The sequence below is a fragment of the Hylobates moloch genome, unplaced genomic scaffold (genome assembly GCF_009828535.3).
Source record: "Hylobates moloch isolate HMO894 unplaced genomic scaffold, HMol_V3 SCAFFOLD_1, whole genome shotgun sequence".
NCBI lineage: Eukaryota > Metazoa > Chordata > Mammalia > Primates > Hylobatidae > Hylobates > Hylobates moloch.
Genome location: NW_026652276.1, coordinates 176,468,270 through 176,480,769, shown reverse-complemented (window position 1 = coordinate 176,480,769; position 12,500 = coordinate 176,468,270). Strand labels below are relative to the sequence as shown.

Sequence of the window (12,500 nt, the reverse complement as noted above, 5' to 3'; positions counted from 1 at the left end):
AGACAATCAATAATCACAGGTGATTTTTCCAGAAATGAGGAGAGCACCAAATTACTTGATTAACTAATGAATTAATCAAACAAAATGATGGCGAAAATTTACTTGCAAAAATCAGTTTTCAGTTCCATTTTAGGAAAAGAAAACAAAAATATAATATAATATGACCCTCTAATAAACATAAAGTTTAAACATCATTAGTAACCCATTTTGGAAATATCCAAATGAGTATTCACATGGTAAATAATAAAAACCGCATTCAAAATGATTTTGTTAAAAGCTATAGACTTTTTTATCTACTTTTTTTTTCTATAAACATTTGGAATTAAGAACCAAATATGTAACTATAAATGCAGTTAAGGATCAAGCGTGGACAACAGTACAAGCAAGGCAGGCACACATGACAGGACTGGGTTGTTCCTGGCACTTCTAAGTGTGTCACACTCCCAAAGTCATTCTCTATGACTTGCTACTTTTCAAGCGAAAGCTCAGAGTGCTTTATGTAGTCAGTTGGAGCTTACAACTGAGGTGGTAAAATTATTTGAGTACATTTCCAAATGACATCTGTATTCTATATTTGAGGCTGATTATTTTTATCTTAATTCCATTGCCCCCATAAAATAAGGATCAGGCAACCAAATTTAAGCAGATTAATTAATATTTAAATTCAAACGATTGCTGTCTATTATCACTTATTTTTCTAGGATGAAACTTGATGATGACCCTAAAATACATTGCCCTAAAAATGAGTGTGGCCTATTTAAAGTAAAATTCGAAAGTTTCTAGTTATGACTCCTCTCTCATGCTTTCCTAACATATGCTGAGTACTTTGGGGGTAACTAAAATAAACATAATTTCTTCCACTGTTTTGCTACACAGATCCTAAGTCTTTCTTTTGTCTGGTAAGACATTACAATGTATAAAATTACTCTCTGAAATAAATTGATCTTGCAAGTTGTTATGAGGAAAAATTTCCTAGCTTAAAAGGTATGTGGATCTCATCCATGTTTCACTTTAAATAGGGTACCTCTCAGGTAAAACTATGAAACAGATATAACTTAACTTCCACTACTCTTAGCAATAAGCTCTCCATTCTGTAAGAGTCTCTCCTCCTTCCCCAAGAGAATAGGGCATGAAGGCTTGGGCAGAGGAAAGAGGTTGTAGAAAGGGAAACATCTGATAAACTCATTTACAAACCAGGCATTCATGAGCCTTTCCCAAAGGATTTATTTGTGTTCTTAAAAAAAATTCAGTCATTTGCAAAGAAGCCATTTTCAGGAAAATGTTTACTTTGAAACACGTAGGTGGCCACATACTCTGCTTTTATATAAAGATAATCATCTCTGATTGTGGGCTCAATATTATAGTATTCAAGATTAGAAATAACCAGTTCCAGCACCATATGCTGAAACCAAGAAATTGGCTGTGTACATATTGGTAAGCAAACAGATATTCTAATAAATAATAGTGGTAGACCCAGATGGATGTCTTTTTCATTCTAGAAAAGAACAGGATTTCAGTTTGCATGCCATGCCTTTAAAGATATGCATGCAATTTTTTCCACAAACCCCAATTTTTTAGTCCTATCAGTATCACCTAAGTGCCTCCTTAGAAATATGACAGTGAACTTACTTCTCCATAATAAAAAAGGAAAAACATATTTTACCAGTAAGAAGACTTGTGAACAAAACAAATGTTCATGTCACCTCTGCAACTGTTATGAATCATAATGTCACAGAATTTGTGGGCTCTTTATCTCTTATCGATTGAATAACTGATTAGCAATTTATAGTGACTACATCTGTCCTTCCAAGGAAACTAGCAGATTGTAATTAATGACTGAAAAACTCTCAGGGTTCTTGCTAACTATGATATTGGGCTCCATTGAATATCATAATTTTAATTTGTTCTCTATTAACTACTAAAGAGGAACCACTATAATATGACAACAATTCCCCTACAGAGCTGTTGGAACAAAATCAATCACAAGACCATAGCTGTGAAACCTGGCAAAGGGTTCTACCTAGAGTGCTGATAACAGGAATCTGTCTGTGTTACAAAGCAACTAGACCCACCCTATTGGCCTAAGGCCTGGAATGATTCCCTTCATTTCCCCCACTGAACTCTCCCAGTTGGCAGCAGGTTGTACTGTTACCATGCCCTGGGGGCAAGCTCAATATTATTTTGGAAGTGAAGGTTGATGCAAATAGAATGGAGAGAAATTTCTTGGGCTTAGAGGATATAAAGATGCTTGAAATGAAACAAAGGAATGGAAGGAAATACTTTCAAATTTGGTTAAAAATAGCTGAGAGGAGACTCATCAGAAACAATGGAGGGGGAAAGTGCATTAAAAGAACTGGACAGAGAAGAAGCAAAAACTTGACAGAGACATTGTTAGTAAGGATTTGTTCTTAACAGAAAACCTACATAAAAGAGTATCAATCCTGTCATTCATTTGCCTTCGTTCTCTAGCTTGTTGCTGCCAAGGTTTTCGAGTGTTCCAAAACAGGATATTCATTTTATTTGGAAGCAGCTCGGACATTCCTCTAAAAAAGAAGGAAGCGTGGCAGAAAAAGGAAACACACTTCACACATTTCTGCTCTAGGGAGACAGAAGAAGAGTGTTTCTGACCTTTTCTTGAACCATGACGATTCTTAAAACTCAGAATGTAATGTACTTTTTGGCCTTAAACTACTGCACTGCTTTGCTCAGCACTGGAGGATTTACAATGTAATAAAGAGAGTGGAATCAGTTCAAAATGAATTCATTTTTCAAGCCTTGATCCTTTTTGGAATTTAAGTTGATGAACACAGACAAGTTTAGCAACAAGTTGGCAGTTGGCTTCCCAAGAGTCAGGCAACCATACTGACCTCTTATTTTACTGAAATGTTCTCCAGAGCAACAGTGTTATAGATTGTTAGCTAGAAATAAAAGTAAGGGCAGTTATAAAACAGTAAAATCCAAGGCCACACCTGAGGAGTAATGATTCATCACCCTTAGTGACAAACCACTTACCCTTATTTTTTAAGGGCCTCTTGTCTTTTCAGATCAAGTGGATAGAGAAATTATGTATAAAGATATTACCTGGAGAAATAAATCCCCTAGAAAAAGATACAGGAGCCAAAAGCACAGTGATTCAAAAACAAACATTGCAGATATGAAGCACTGATTAGACTGTGTTACACAGACTTCTCCTGGACGGTTACAAAAATAAAGTCCATCCATCTGTCAAAACAACTGCTCCATGCATGAAAATTAAAACAGAATTGAGGTGTTTTTAACTAACTTCCGATAATTATACTTTCTACAAAAGAATATGATTTACCTCCAATTCCAATTACCTCCTTGCATTTTCTTAAATTCTGGATGGAACAGTTAAATTTTACTCTAAGCAAGTGAAGAGAAAAGGAGAGAAGACTTGTGAACATGAACAATCTCTATTCAAATATATTCAGTTCATGATTAAATCAAACAACTTGTTCTGGTTCAACTATAAATCAGTCCAAAATGAATGGGTAGCATATAACATTGACTCAGGTCAGTGAGAATTCATGTAAAAAGAAGAAAAAAAAATGCTTCTATCCCATCGATAGTTTATGTAGAAATATTTTGGTGCATAATCTAGCAGCTGGGAAAGCAAAGGAAACCTTTTCCTATCATGATGGGTGGATACATTTCTGCCTGAAAACCCATTAATAAGCTTAATTCCTGAAGTTAATCTGTTGACTTTCTTTTTCTCTGGTCAATTTATTTGGCAAGCTAGCTGAATACTGGAATCTTCGTGCCAAAGCAGTAATCCATGAGATTGTTCCTGTCACTCACTTTATCCCTTCCTCTATTTAAGCTTTTCCGCACTTATCTGGCAATAATGTTTAGTCTTTTTTTTTCTTTTAACATTGTGCTATTACAGCTGTAATCCGATCATCCATAATTGTGTCTAATACTTCACTATTCACTAAAGGAGGTTAGAAATCTCTTCTCCAAAGAGGCTTATCTAATAAAACTAAAATATAAACCATGTTATAATTATAATATTAGCCTTCTAATGTTGAATTTGTGACTTGGAATTTTTCAACATTCATCTTTTTAAGTAATGAATAGACAGTTCTGTCCATTTTGGGAGGCATTTTTACCTTCAGTATTTAGAATATGCCATAATAAAATGAATTGAATTTTCTACATCAATGCTTTTATATTTTTTAGAGATTTGAAATAATTCTGACTCAACTAACACAACAAAGTTACCATTATTATATAGCCAGTTATTTTGGTATGTAAGCATATTATATTAATTGAACTATATCACCATTAAACCTATGATAACTGAAAAACAACTTTTAAAGTGGCTTGAATTATATGATTAAACTAAATGAAGACTCTCTGCACAAGGCTCCCAAATTATTTTACTTAAATGCTCATTGCAGTTAAGTGCCCAATTTGACTGCTCTTTCCCCTCCAGATTGACTATTTGTTTTGAAGTTCTAGAAATATTGGTCAAGATTCTATAAACATTTTTCTTTCAAATTACTTGAAACCTTCAAACATGTTCAAAATGATTATATACGTAGGCACTATAGACCATGCTATTAGCAAAAGCTGACCGCTGTGATTTTCTTTTATTTAGAGGAGTTCAAAAAATTCACTTTGAAATTCTGTGTGGACCATAGAAGCTTATGATATCTATTTTTAGGCTTATGTTTTCTTTTATATTATACTATCACTCTGATTCATCAGGATGTGTGCCATTCATTTGCATGATTTGATTGTGGTCCATTATATGTACCTAGCATAACCTTTCTTCATCTCATATTGCAATAAATGCAGACAATTAAAAATATTCTGGGAAATCTACATAAATATGTTTCCTACCGAACCAGGAAAATTACGAAGTACTAACAATCCTCACCCTGATTTCAAAAATGATATTCTGTGGTTTCCAATTTTATGCAAGGTGCAGAATATTTAGTGTTCATGCCTTAATGCAACCAAGTCATTAGTTTACATGAAGTAAGGAGAGTTACAATGTAAAGGAATTTATTGTGGACAAAATTATTTGGCATATTTAATTCTAACATTCATGCCTTTACCATAACAGAAATCATTACACATAAAAGAGAGATGAACTGCATCTTTAATTGCACGTGAGATGTAGCCTTAGGGAAAGACAGAAAAACTGAGCCCATATTTTAGAGGAATGCTTGATTTCATTCACATCTACCTCCTTTCTACCCCATCTTGCCTAACATCAAAAATTAATTTTTGTTGGAGTCTTTAATGTCCAAAGTACTAAAGTCTGTTTTATAGTTATAATATAAAATATTATCTTAATATATCTTATAATAATTGAAGACCCTAATCAAGTTGAGTGTTTGTGACATAGACACTGATGTATCACTTATTCAAATGCAAGTGCCTGTGGCATATTTCACATGTATACTCTTTTCCTTTTCTTTTTTTCATGACCAAGTTTAGTTGCTTTAAAAGGAGATTAAAAAGGAGAACATTCGGAAAGAAAGAACTTTTACAATACAAAAAGGTTTGAAAAGAAGTCAAATGCCCATAGGGTAAATGAAATATCAAACCAGAGTTGTGAGACTCTGTTATAAGCTGAACTCCATTTTCTCAAAATTTATACCTTGAAGCTCTAATCTCTACCATCTGGGAATATCACTCTATTTGGGGATTAGGGTCTTTAAGGAGGTGACCAAGTTAAAATGAGGCCCTTAGCGTAGACCCTAATCCAAACTGGCTGGTGTCTTTATAAGAAGAAGAAACTTGGACACATAAGGAGACATCAGGGGCATGAGTGCACAGAGGAAGGGCCATGTGAAGAGGCAGCAAGAGAACAGTCACCTGAAAGCCAAGGAGAGGAGGCTCAGAGGAATTCAACCCTGCTTACATCTTGAACTTGGACTTCTACCCTCCAGAACTAAAACATAAATTTCTGCTGTTTTGGCCACCCAGTCTGTGCCACTTCATTATGGTAGCCTTAATGGAGTAATACAAACATTAAAAAGAAAGTGGGTAATTGGAGGCAACCTGATGCTTGGTCAAAAGATACTTAAATTTACCATTGCTTAAAATATTTTCACCATCAGAACATCTATGGTAACAGAATTTTGACACCTGTCAGCCAACTTTGGATCTTCTGCTTTGTACAGAATTAGATATTAAAAAGGAAATTTTAGAAATTTCATTTTTTTCTGGCACAATTTTACTATGTCTTCAAATATCGTCCATATATCATAATCTTCCCAAATATGCACATATATGTGGATATTTGTATGCAAACCGTATGTATATATCAACTTGTAGAAATAATTTATGCACACATTTAGATTTCAGAAATTTGGAATTTTTAAACTCATTTATGTTTATTGATACGTAGTAAAGATATTACTTATTGAAGGATAATTACATTTGAAAAGGCATTCTCAAAAACTTTAAGAAAAAACATGTAGGGCAAAATGAACAATTTCATAATGGTAAAACAGAAATGGGGGTAGTTACTTGTATCTCAGTCTTACAATTTAGAGCAGGGGTCCCCAACCCCCAGGAAGACTGGTACCAGTCACCGGCCTGTTAAGAACAGGCTGCACAGCAGGAGCTGAGCAGCAGGCCGGCCAGCACTACTGCCTGAGCTCCACCTTCTGTCTGATCAGCTGCTGCATTAGATTCTCATAGGAGCGTGAACACTTTTATGAACTGCGCATGCAAGGGATCTAGGCTGAGGTCTCCTTGTGAGAATCTTTTTTTTTTTTTTTTTAAAGAAAAAAAATAATAATGTGTTTCCTTGTGAGAATCTAATTAATATCTGATGATCTTTGGTGGAACAGTTTCGTCCCAAAACCATCCCCTTTTTGGCCCGTGGAAAAATTGTCTTCCACGAAACCAGTCCCCAGTGCCAAAAAGATTGGGGAACCACTGCTTTAAAGTCAGTTAGACATGGGTTAAAATTACTCAGGCATTTTCCATTTGCTGTGTGACTGTAACAAAGTTACTTAGAATCTCTGAGCCTGAGTCTCCTCAACTAAAAATGAGATTAATGATATATCCATGTAAATTACTTAACATAATGACTAGCACTTATTAATTGATAGGTAACTGGTTATCCAATTCTTAAAATAATTAAACTTCACTATTGTTTGGATATTTCTATGACTGCTTAACTCTCACACTCTTCTACATATTATGCCATTTCACAAATTATGACAAGAGCTCGGTTATGAATAGTTCATTCTTTATAAGGATGTAGTTAACAGAGTTTAAGCCTATACTTGGCGCTAAACAGAGATAGATTTAACAAAATTGGTTTTGAGTATTACTCTATGCCCATTTCTGCTACCAAGGGCAATTGCATTTTGTTCAATAGAATTTCTATGAAATCCTAGTCCTCTGGCAGTGAAGACTTATAAATTATAATCACTCTTGTTATCAAAGCAGTAAAATTGCCATGATTCATTGTCTCAATACAACAGCAAATACAGCATGCGTTAGTCAATAGCTGTGGCAGAATTGTACTGTGCCGACTGAAATAAGCTGGAAAAATATTTCCTCAAATTCCCTTTTCTATAGGTTGGTTTAGGCTGGCTATCAACAAAATCTGCATGAGATTTGGGAGGTATAAATTAAGCTGCAACCATTACACTCCCCAGGTTGTTCTGATCTGCTGGCCACCTTGTTAGTGTGGGGCAGTACCTGGGCCTCCAGGTCCTCTGGCTTCCACCAAATCTCATTTGCTAGTTTCTACAAGACTGAGTCCTGGTACTTGTATAGCTCCATGACAAAAGGCATCAGTTTCTTCTTTAAGTCACCCAAATCGACCCAAAGAAAGTTAGAGGTAGTAAAAGACACTATGGTCCTAGTTTGTGCTTGTGGGTCTCAGTTGTCCTTGCTCTTCCTACTTCCTGTCCGGCTTTTCTTCTATAAACATGAACAACTGTAGTTACCTACAACAACTTCACGCCCACTACCTGTCTCAGGCAGTAGCCTTGCATAGAATTCTTCACCAGCTCTCATGATTGCATAAGGTCTAATTCCCATAATAAAACTTTTTCCATATCAATCACACAGTTGGTCTCTGATAAAACCATGATGAAAGGATGTATCTTACAGCCATAACTAGCTCATTGTGATATGTAATATAAAGGGAACATAAATTTGGCCTATTTAAAAATACACACATGCTTGTTGTAAGAACTAATGACTAAAGGTCATGAGTTAATAATTTTATTTACTTGTAAATATGAATGATTTCTGCTTTTTAAGTGCATATTAAATTCTATAATCAATAAGTTATATTAATTTTGGTATCATTTCGAGCACAATACTAAAAAACCTATCTTTTAGCATTGAATACATATGGAATAAACACATGCACACATGTATGCATACATAATAGTTACATTTAACACCATGTATAGCATGGATAGTACAGTATATTTTGCACCTAATTTGAATGGAATAGTGAGAAGCTTCAGGAATTTTCTGCTCTTAAAGCCAAAGGCCAAGATTCTGCATCTCTAGAAATAGTGTCAAGTTTTCAGAGCTACCATAATTTTGCAGTCTGTTTTCCTTGCTACCAACTAAAAAGGCTAAAAGGAAGTAGATGTATATTAAAATTAAATGGCAGAACTTTGGGAAAGTTTCATGATGTCCTGTGGACATAAGAAGCTGATGATTTTTATTGTTATTGCACAAATGATTTTTATGTTTCTAAGTCAAGTAAAAGGAAAATAGTCAAAAGTTGGTGATGGACTATTTGTCTTGAGACATAGCACGTCTAAGTAAAATATTGTCAGAGTCCATGTTAAATACAAGATATGATGGACAGTGTACTCTCAGAAATGAGTAGAAATCCACTTATGAAGATTGTCAAACACATATAGAAGAATACTAAACACAAGTATTAGAAACTATGTGTCAGTGGGACTTGGATCAACTTGCTAAATATGAGGTAAGAAGATATTGGCCAAAATCTTTTTTCCTGAAGGAACTGCTCAAATCGTAATAAACCTTCTGGAGTATAAAATACTTACTGTACTCTAAAAGTATGTACACTGATGCATGGATGAATTATAGTGTCCAGTCAAATCTAAATAATAATTTGTTAACCAATGCCAAATATTTTATCTTCATTTCAGCCACTTAAGGACGCAATTGAAATTTCCACTAAAAAGGGAACACAAATCAAAATCTCCAAATCTTCTGAAAGATTTTTATAAAATGTCTCTATTTCAAATGCTAGCCTTATTTTACAAAAAAAAAATTAAAATGCATTTAAATTTTAATCCTGACCCTAAAAGATTTCCAAAAATGTAAGTTTATCTGTATGAGACTTGGTTCATGGCAATTCGAACATAATTAACACCAACCTATTTGGCTGTATTAGTAAAATGTATTAATTCAAAATATGAATACTACCTAATTTCTGAAATAAACTTAATGGCAAAGTTTTATTTGCCATATATATTTTACCTTATATGCAAAATTTGCTTGTTTAATTACTTGAAAAGAAATATGGACTTATAACCAAATATGAGTCACTTAAATGAGTTAATATACTAAATGCATTTAGATCAATACCAGGTATAAAGCAAGCTCTCCATAAGTGTTGGATATTATTATACTGCTTCTGAAGGCTACAGTTAAACTGTAATTATTCAGTTCAGTGTACCAGGTATTTACCCACAAACAGATATATACGTACACAGGTACATACCTATGAAAATCTATGCTCATAAGATAAGGCATTTACTGGCATTCATCAAAAATCAGTTATCTGTACAACTGAAGTGCCATCAAAATTCTTGATGAAAATCATATTTAAAATGGATAAACTGACCATATTCTTTCATTTGTAAGATTATGCAGTGTCCACATAAAATTGTAATCGATATTTTCAAAAATTATAAAGGGTCTGGGGTTTTACCCTATTTGTAAGATAACAAGTTAGCCTACCAGGCTTTCATGAATACTAACAAAAGATTTGTGACTCAGGGTTCAGAGGTAAAGGACTTTATTACTCACAAAAATAGTACTAGCCAGAGTATTAGAATTTCTTGTGCTATTTCCACTGGGCATTGAGAAGAGGGTCAGGTAATACCTATATATGTGGTGAGTTGCATTATAGGAGAGGAAATCTGGATGAGAAAACCTAAATATTTTATAATAGGTATAGCATGCTGACCTTTAGATATTGATGGAGATGTTATGTTTATTGCACCGGACAGTGAGCATATCTGCCCTTTGCTCCAGAGGGAGACACTCTCTGTTTCCCAAGACCATTTGCAAACCAGCCTTCTACTTCAGAGGAAGACACTTTCGTAACTGTATAAACAGCTTTTTCTTTTTTTAAACTTAATAAAACAATTTTTTCATTATACTTTAAGTTCTAGGGTATAGGTGCACAATGTGCAGGTTTGTTACATATGTCTACATGTGCCATGTTGGTGTGCTGCACCGTTAACTGGTCATTTACTATTAAGTATATCTCCCAATGCTATCCCTCCCCCCTCCCCAACCCCACGACAGGCCCCAGTGTGTGATGTTTTCCCACCCTGTGTCCAAGTGTTCTCATTGTTCAGTTCCCACCTATGAGTGAGAACATGCAGTCTTTGGTTTTCTGTCCTTGCGATAGTTTGCTCAGAATGATGGTTTCCAGCTTCATCCATGTCCCTACAAAGGACATGAACTCATCCTTTTTCATGGCTGCATAGTATTCCATGGTGTATATGTGCCACATTTCCTTAATCTAGTCTATCATTGATGGATATTTGGGTTGGTTCCAACTATTTGATATTGTGAATAGTGCCTCAATAAACATACATGTGCATGTGTCTTTATAGCAGCATGATTTATAATCCTTTGGGTATATACCCAGTAATGACGTGGCTGGGTCAAATGGTATTTCTAGTTCTAGATCCTTGAGGAATCGCCACACTGACTTCCACAATGGTTGAACTAGTTTACAGGCCCACCAACAGTGTAAAAGTGTACCTATTTCTCCACACCTAACCCATCTGACAAAGGGCTAATATCCAGAATCTAAAAAGAACTTAAATTTACAAGAAAAAAGTCAAACAACCCCATCAAAAAGTGGGTGAAGGATGTGAACAGACATTTCTTAAAGGAAGACGTTTATGTAGCCAACAGACACATGAAAAAACACTCATCATCACTGGCCATCAGAGAAATGCAAATCAAAACCACAATGAGATACCATCTCACACCAGTTAGAATGACGATCATTAAAAAGTCATAAAGAGCTTTTTTAAAAAAAGCGTGCAAAAAGGTAGTCAGGGCCTCTACTCATAAGATGTGAGAAGTGTGAAGACCCATGAAAAACTATATTCCAACAATTATACATGAGGATTTTGAAATTTAATGTAATTTTATTATTTGATAGCCTCCCAAATTAGAAGGTAATTCTAATTATCCACTTAATACAGCTTTATTATGTCTCGATATGCCTAAAATAAAATTAAAAAAATTAAAAGTTCATGTCAAATTTGACCTTTGAAAAAGTAATGAAATTTAAGGGTTGACATAGGCATTTTGGAATGCACTGTAACTTTAGATGCATGTGCAGCTTTAAATTCTCAATTGCATTCACTTGGCAAAAATTAGTGCTATTGAGGTCCTGCAATTTGAGCTACAGTAAACATGATAGACATTATAATATATCATATCATTAAGAGGAGTAACAACTAAGGGACAAATATATAAAAATAAATCCCTCAAGAATTTTAAAAAGTCTCAAAGTTCAGGTGCGTGATACAACACTTTGAAATGTATCCAAGAATCAGAATGTTATGAGAGTCTGCTTTTTTGTTCCTCTCAGATGGTTGAAATTTTGATTTCCAATGATGTTCAAAATATTTCTAACAGTCATACGGTTGCCATTTGGTTTTATTGAAATTTAGTGCAAAGAGAGATGGTTTAGTAGGATAAACAAAGAAGATTCAGAGAGCTATTGATTCAAAACAGATTCTTTTACCAGCTTAGAATGTATTCAGCTTTCATTTGCAAAACAGGGTCAATGAAGTTAATCCATCAATAGAAATGTTAATGTGTATAACAAACTGAATTTTAAGCACTAGAAAAATACCAAAAATGGGAGTAAAGGTGAATAACAGCAGCCAGAATACAGGTATCTCGACTGTATTTATTTCCCTATCCAGAGTCTCTGTCCAATAGTATTATATACTGCATTATATATATATATATTTCAAATAACAGCTCTCAAGTAACAGCAATGGAAAAATTCATGAGCATTTCACTACTCTAATGCTAAAAATGCCATAGCAATTTGAAGGTTTAGAATCTACAATACCAAAAAAGACATATTAATATGATGATTTGTTTTATATCCTGTACATTCAGTTCTACAAGAGAAAATTAAATTTAGATGAATATCAGAAATGTCATCACCAGCACATGCATGTACACGTGTGCACAGGCGCACACACACACTCTATATAGAAAAAATATATAAATATATA

At 34.4% G+C, this 12,500-nt stretch overlaps 1 protein-coding gene across 3 annotated transcripts in view; it reads right to left on the bottom strand.

Annotated features, from left to right (window-relative positions):
* Positions 1-12,500, bottom strand: part of SEMA3A (semaphorin 3A) — a 423,701-nt gene that overhangs the window by 148,080 nt on the left and 263,121 nt on the right. The gene's annotated exons all lie outside the window — the stretch shown is intronic.